Source organism: Limulus polyphemus, unplaced genomic scaffold, assembly GCF_000517525.1.
Source record: "Limulus polyphemus unplaced genomic scaffold, Limulus_polyphemus-2.1.2 Scaffold3605, whole genome shotgun sequence".
NCBI classification, from domain to species: Eukaryota; Metazoa; Arthropoda; class Merostomata; order Xiphosura; family Limulidae; genus Limulus; species Limulus polyphemus.
Window position 1 is genome coordinate 108,177 of NW_013669215.1, and position 8,346 is coordinate 116,522.

The 8,346-nt window shown below is 32.2% G+C and overlaps 1 pseudogene; it reads right to left on the reverse strand.

The window, feature by feature from the left end:
• LOC106469671 overlaps positions 1 to 6,535 on the reverse strand; it is a 58,453-nt pseudogene extending 51,918 nt beyond the window's left edge.
• Between the last annotated feature and the right edge of the window lie 1,811 nt (positions 6,536 to 8,346).

Consider the following 8,346-nt stretch of genomic DNA (forward strand, 5'->3'; position numbering starts at 1 on the left):
CTCTCAATTGTCGATGACAGTTAAGCCTACTTTTTTTTTTTATACTAAAGGTAGTAACACACTAAATAATGTAATGCACTTAAGAACATATATTAATAACATGCAAAAAGTAGACAATATTCCCTAACTCTCAAAATGTTTCTGGATTTCTAACTATGCGACAAGAACTGTTACAAATTCATCCAAGCTAGTGCTTACGCTTTCCCGTGGGGAAAAAATTGCACTCTGAATGAAATTGATGATTATCTATTCAGAAAACAATGTTATACAATACATCACTTGATAGATCAAAATCTTGGCTTTTTATTGGTTATGGGTAATTTATAATTATAATTAAACAAAGAAAAACACTATATGAGACAGAAGTATGTTTGCTAACTCATTTTACACATTAAGTTCAGTCACCAGTAGACTGAAATCTACTTGTAATGCCCACAAAGTAAAACTAATGGTAAAAACTCTCTTCTGTTTTCTAATCTGGCAGTAAAGTGAAATAGTTATGTATCAGAGCTTAACATGTGTTCATTCCACATGTTTACCATAATTAACATAAAATTATTTCACAAGCCAGTCAACAATAAATACCTTGTACAACCAATATCATGTGACTATTGCAATACATCATCCACTGCAATTTAAGCTGAGAAAAGATTATTGCACAAAACATAAGTAGAAAACTTGAAAATTATTATTAATAGAAGTTATGTGTGTGTAATAACATGAAATGCAATATGTGCCAACAGATGCCTGCATCTGAAAGAAAAAACAGTGCTAACTTAATTCTTCACAACATACACCAAATCCTCTTGACAAACTGCATGAAGATATATGATGTACAATTAAACACTACACTTTTTTGTTACTATCCACCTTCAGATCTAATACACACGTTTGACTTTAATATGCAATTGCTTAGAACATATTTAAAGTTTTTATAATGTAAGACAACTGCACAATAAAAAAAGTTTTTAATACCCACTAGTTCAAGTATGACCACAGTTGTAAAGTTCACATCTGTGATGTCTGGTTCTACACATATATAATATATATCTTTACTTAGGTGCAATTAAGAACACATTAATTTTGTTCTTCACTGAATTTTGTAACTTTAAGATAACTATTGTACCTTAGCCCATCTGTCTACAGCTGAATAGCATCTACAACGTATCCATTTTCTTCTGCGTACCAGGGAGTTCCAATGTTTTTCTGGGAAATAGTGGCGAGGGAAGTCAACAGCATACATCCAACCCTAAATAGAAAAGAAAAAACAATTATTTTTTTTTTTACTTAAATCTATGTTCAGCATGTTTCATCAATTATAGCATTAACTTTTATCACAAGAATGGAAATACTTCTTCAAAGCCACACATATCTATGTATTCTACTGGGAAGCCTTATAGTGCAATACATTCAAAACAAACACAGTTTACGAGATGAGAATCCCATTGGATTCTTAAACTTAATATCATGATCAGCTTTACACTGGAGTTGTTTTAGCAATTAAAATTGTGACAGTTCAGCCCAAAAGAGTAAACTATCTTCAGACAGTGTATAATTAATCACAGTAACAAATTTGAAGATTTTATGGTTATCCTCAGCAGTGCACATTTTATTATAAATGTTTACAATAGGTAGTAATAGTTATTTACAAGACACACAAAAATAAAGAATCTGTACATCTCCAATAGTTTCATTAATCTTATCTTCAATCAGATTTATTTTTACTTTTAATTCTTCTTTAAATAGTGCATCTTTTTCTTGTAACTTAAATTACTGTCACTTCTAGTTTCTGTCCCCTTTTTTTTCTATTTTTCTCTCTTTTTTTCATGATCCTCTTTACATTTTCTGTCTCAATTTTCCTGGTCATCTTTTATTTTTCCATCTCTTTCTTCTGGGACCTCTTTTAATTTCTCCCTTATCTGGTGTTAACAATTTCATCATCTCAAGTAATGCTCTGTTCTCACTCTTTGACCTTGTGGTCATCATCTTCAAAGCTGAAGGTTGGTCAAAGTTCTATTTTATTTTCACCAAAATAATATCCCATTTCTGACAACAGATATTGAAAGTTTGTTCTCTTGATAGCAGGTTCTGTAGAATTATCTGGTGAAAATAATTCAATGGCTAGTCCCCATAATAACAACAAATTAGTTTATTCCCTCTAGCATTTCTACAAGCTTAAACACTTGTACATTGTCAAAATTGTTGTAGACCTACATTATTCAAATAATGTTCAAAACTTTCTAACAGTACTGGGACTAATGTAAAAATCACCTTACTTGTACAAGATAACTTAATAAGTGTGATAACAAACACTTCACAAGAACACTGTTGGTTTAACTCTGTGTCTTGAAATCACACACTACAAACTTCACACCTATCTTGTATTCATAATCTAGTTTCAAACATATGATAAAAACTGTGATGTCAAATTAGAACTTTCTAGGCTTAACATCATCATTAAAACTCACAGCTCCCTCTACTCAACAAACAAGTTACCACATTAAAATAGCTTTATTCATCAAACGTATTTTTTTGCCAATTCATAAATTTTCACAAAATTCTGCAAAAAATGTATCAGGTATAATGTGTAAATAATTGTTGCCAAAATTTATAACTTAAAACCACAATCTAGTTTTAAAAACTTCTTATTAAAAATTCATCATGAACAAAGCATATTTACTTCAATACCCAATGGCTGGCCATCAAGATTTTCTTCTAGGTGCCACTCCCCCTCCCACTGCCAACTAGCTGAAGGAAGTTTGAAACTTTCTTTCGGGAGAGACTGTAGTCCATTCTCACTACTCCAAGGTGGACGGTCTGTTGGAAACAGTTTACTGCTAAATCCTCCATAAGGATTCCATCTCTATTAAATAATTGAAACCAAAATTATCATCAGCATATATTTAATCTCAAATCATGCCATGAAGTCCACATGAGTTGTACAAACTATATACAAGATTAAGCATATTTTAAAAAAAGAATATATATATATATGTCAAGATTTTATGTATGGGCTGGATTTTTACAGTAGGTGTATGTGACTTGTTGGCAATATATTTCAACAATAAACAGCACACAGTCCAGAGCTTTAAATAATTGTCTCTTTTTCATCAAAATCCATGCAGGCTGGTTCACTTACTTTACAACACAATTGACAATATGAATTATTCTTCTCTATTCTGTTATTACAATAAAATATGTGATAATTTCACTTTAATAACTGCTTTTTCCACTTTAGAATCCTGGCTGGCTTGCCACTGTCAGGTTTTTATGTATAAGCCAGATTCTTTACAGTAGGTTTCTGTGACTCGTTGGCAACAAATGTCAGCAATAAATAAACACCACACAGTCCACTCGTTTAAAATAATATATTAAAATGAGTCAAATGTATATACAAATGTTTGTGCACTGTTGGTTATCACAGTTGTATCCACAGCTTTAAATAATCGTCTCTTTTTCATCAAAGTCCACACAGTCCAGTTCAGTTACTTTAGAACACAACCTGACAAGACAAATTATTCTTCTCTACTCTGTTATACAAAACATGTGCAATCTGTGATAATTCTCTTTAGAAATTGCCACTATACACTAAAACTAAATTCAGAATCACACAATCTAGATCTATCTCTCTATATAACTATATAACCAACTAACTTGAACTACATTTTGAACACATATTTATAGCCTGAGTGAGGCCTAAAATGTTCCACAAACTATGAGATATTATGATGGAATAATATTAAATTGAAACAATGAGAAAACTTAGAATATTCTAGTAACATTATGCAATTACACAACAATCAAACTATACAATGTATGATTCACAAGTTACATAAAAACCTGCGATAAAAATAACAATCATAACACTCTCATTAAACCCAAATAGTCGTGTATAGCTAAAAATATATATTAATTCAATTACCTATGTAAAATTTATATACAACGTATAAAGAAATAGCAACCACACACATCAAAAATTAACTTGTTCATAAGCTTAAATCAGTTTGCCTAAAATAAATTCCCTTCAAACTTTACAAATCAGCCTTACTTGTGTATTTAGAAGAATCAGACTTTTAATGTCATAAGTACAGTACAGAAAGAATTAGGCATTGATGATTAATTCACCATCTTCTTTTAGGTATTTCATGTCACAGATACTGCTTAACATCTTTTGTATCATCAGACCAAGTAAATTGTAAGTACTAAATCAGTCACACATATTATGAATGCTACTACATTTCAATCTTTAATTTTACTATCAATAACACTTTGCCGAAGTTTTATGATTTATATTTACCTGATTTTCATATGTAACTTCCTGAAAGTGTATGGGAACATCACTTCGAGGAACAAAAACATATACCTGGTGATCACTTCCTATTCCCCATATACATCGCCTAGTAGCTGAAAGCCTTTTAATTTCAATTCCACAATAAGGTACCTCCCTCCAGCTCTGCTCTTGAGTTGAGAGAGTAAACACCTTCCCTAAACTGCTTGTAATCCACAAATTAGTTGCAGGCATTAGCTTGTTTTACTGTTGATCATTTATAGTCCTATACTATATCTGGAAATAAATAAAAAGCATTTCAATAGCAAGCACCTAAGCTACTATTCTAGCTTAATAACAAAATTAATAAAAGTTTATAAGCATTTTTTACCATCCCAAGCTCAGTGACTTTCTATGACTTCTACTCAATTACTTTCAGGTTTCCATTAAGCCAATTTAGCATTTCCCCTTAATATAAAGCTCATCAAATGCAATCATATCTCCTCTACCTTTAATCTTGTCCCCCATAACAAGGTTACCTACCAAGCTGTATTTTCTACATATCCTTATTTATCTTATATTTTATTAGTGCAATCTGTAAACTTCTTGCAAGAACTCCTAAAAACCTACTCAGCAGTTTCCGTCCTTAAATTCCTGAAGTTGCTCTTTGTACTTGATTAGTAATTCAACAGATCTGATACTGCTAATAATATACCAGACTATAAAAGTATAACATACGTATATCTTTTTCATTTCTAAGTATGAGCTTTGTGATTTTTTGGAAAAAATAACTTCTTGTTTCATTGTAATAGTTTAAAAATCACATCGAAAGCTTCTTACATATACATCAGTTATGTGCAGTGTTAATGCACAACTTGTGTATGAGACACTAAGCAACAATTTTACAACCTGTTTGGTAAATTTCATCATCAAGCTTATTAAATGTCTTTTTCTTTTAAGCACTGGTTATGATTTTTCTAACTCTTTCTTCCTTGCAACTTGTTGGCTAATACCTAATTTGCTGGCAATGGTCAGAATAGGTTGGAATTTGAATTCTTCAATAATTCATAAATACAGATTATATGTTTTAAACACATACAAAAAAGGAAACAGTAATACTAGTTCACAGAAATTTAAGGCATGGAGCCATCACTTAACTGCAGTAAAGGCAGCAATCTGTTTTTCCAACATGGTATTAGCTTATGGAATACTTTGCTTTTGGGTGTGGTTGAAGCTGCAACACTGAAGAAGTTTGAAAGGAAATGGTTTGATTTATTTTTAATTTCATGCTGAGCTACATGAGGGCTATCTGCACTAGCTGTCCCCAATTTAGCAGTGATAAACTAGAGAAAAGGCAGCTAGTGAACACCACCCACCACCAACTCTTGAGCTATTCTTTCACCAACAAATAGTAGGAATGACCATCATATTATAATTCCCCCTACAGATGAGAGGGGAAGCATATTTGTTGGTGGGATTTCAAACTCATAACCCACAGAGTGCGAGTCAAATGCCCTAACCACCAGGCCATGCCAAGCCTGAGAGAAGAGTGGATGAGTACTTTAGAGATCAGGGATGGATATTAAAAAAAGTGGGGGGAGCTACTAAATCGGTACATGTAGTTTGATATAGGGTGGTAGTAGAAAACTGGATAGCACATGCAGTCCAAATGGCCTCTTGTCATCCTTTGGAAATAAAACAAGAGAAGAAAACTTCTTGTCACAGTGTTGGTGTTATATGAAGGCAAAGAGTTGAAGGACCTGTAACTATAAATATAATATACCGAGCTTTTGAAACGTTTTTCTATAGTTTAAAAAAAAAAAAGGATCCATAGACTGAACTTTATGCTACTACAGATTGAAACTTGAAAGAACAAATGATATTACTAATGTTATTAAACTTCTAGTTCAAAGGTTCTTATTACTATTTGTCCTTTTTTTAGAACAGAAAATGCAATCCCCACATACACTACTAATACTAATAGTATTAGTAAGAGTCAGACTAAAGTTGAAATAACATTGCACAGTGAACTGTTGAAAAAAAAAAAACAGTTCTGAGCATAGATATAGAATAAATAATGATGCATAAGGGTTATATTATATAATAGTATCTAAAAATTATATTCGAGTCAGAATGAAACTCACACTGACAAACTAGAAACAGAATCGGTATTCACAAGCCCATTAGTTACTGTATTTCCAACCTAATACTAATACTCAGTAATACTAAGTAATAAGTCCTAAGTTTTTACTACTTTAGTTTTACTTTTAGTACTTAAGAAGATAAGTTGCACTTTCAAGTTTTGAATTACTTAGTTTTAGTTAAGTTACATTACGCGTCGTAAAACATTTTGCATTTTCAATAGCTTATACTAATGGGTCAACTTACATTTACATAGCAGGCAAGATAAAAAAAAAAACATCTTTATTGCTTCTCAATTTAAGGTAATTTATTTTGGAATGACTCGCCCTCTTTTATCTTTGGTCGAAACGTCATGAGTCATTCACTGATATGTGAAATGAAAGGTAATAAATAACTAATGACTAATGTATAAATAAGACTGATATTTCAGTTTAATAAATAAAGAGGAAAGAATATGTTATTAACGGTTGTCATTTTACAACATTTACATCGAAAATTGTGGTTAAATATGCGGTAAGGCAGGATACGATTCGCAAGTTTCTAGTGGGAGTATAAAAGTTAAAACATATAAACAGCATGGCAACCCATAACACATCATATTTTACGCTCTTTATTTTAGCGGGCCGAAAATTTCACGTTTTTACTTTTATAAAAACTAACGAGTTTTATTTCACCTACAAGCGTTGGCTATTAAAGAGAAAAGGATAAATGTTTTTATTTGGTTAAGAACGATTACAATGTTTAGGTTCAATAATTTTTTAAGTATGCAAAATTGAATCCACGGGTGGTACATGCAAAGCTGCTCGTGGGATGTTGATCCTAGCTGCCCTTAATTTCGAAATAGAAGAATAGAGGAGAGACAACGCCACACACTTTTGGGTTATTCTTTACTATCGAAATATAGAATTGACCATGATATTACAACACCTCAATGGCTGAAAGGGTGAGCATGTTCGGGGCCAGGATTTAAAGACGCGAATCACATATTATGAGTAGAATGTCCTAATCACCAGACCAAAAGTGCTTAGAGCTTCCTTTTGAAACTTTTACCATATTATTAACGATAGAAACATCTTTTTTATTATTATTGTTTGTTTGTTTATTGCTATTGTAATTTCCTTTTTTTAGCCATCTAAAAAGAGGCATGTTATGCTTTATAATGCATTCTTTAGTATGAATGTGTTTTTGCATGATTCTGCAAGCACTGGGTACAAAATAAGGTACATATGGATCCAGTTCAAAAATATTATTATTACCTCTTTTTTGTGCGTTTGTTTTGTTTGTTGTTTGTTTTAGCGAAAAGCTACACAATAGGTTATCGGCGCTCTGTCAACCACGGGACAGGTCACTTTCTTGAGGGATAAATCGATGTACAAGAAAATTTTGACTAATACGTATATTGGTCATTTATTACATAAATTAGACAGTCGATCAGTCTACCAACAGGACTGAAACCTTGCCTTGATGACAGACTGATAATCTATACATGGAATAGGCAAAGGTGTTATGTAACCTACTGTGGAGTCAGCAAGTTTATTCCTTCGGCTAGTAGCATGAGTTGAAATCTAGATAAACTGGATAGATATAGATGATAGAGAAAAATGGGACAGTCATTTCTGATTTTCCAAAAGAACTGAGTGAAAACGGACATTAAGTGATTCTAGTGCTTTCAAACAGCTAGGTGAATTGGTATAAATATACGTCGGGTCAAATCAGATTGTATGCGACTCAGCAAAGACACAAAATTTGTAGAGGGAATTACTGCGAATAACTACAGAAATGCAATAAACCATATCAAAGTCTACAGAACCTCTTCATTTCAAGCCATCCATAAAATATTAGTACCGCAGAGATAGTTGCAAGTGGTAAATATTGTTACGTCTCCGTTTGTTAATTGATTTTTTCCGTAACATCGTTCCGACGAAACTTTAGCGACA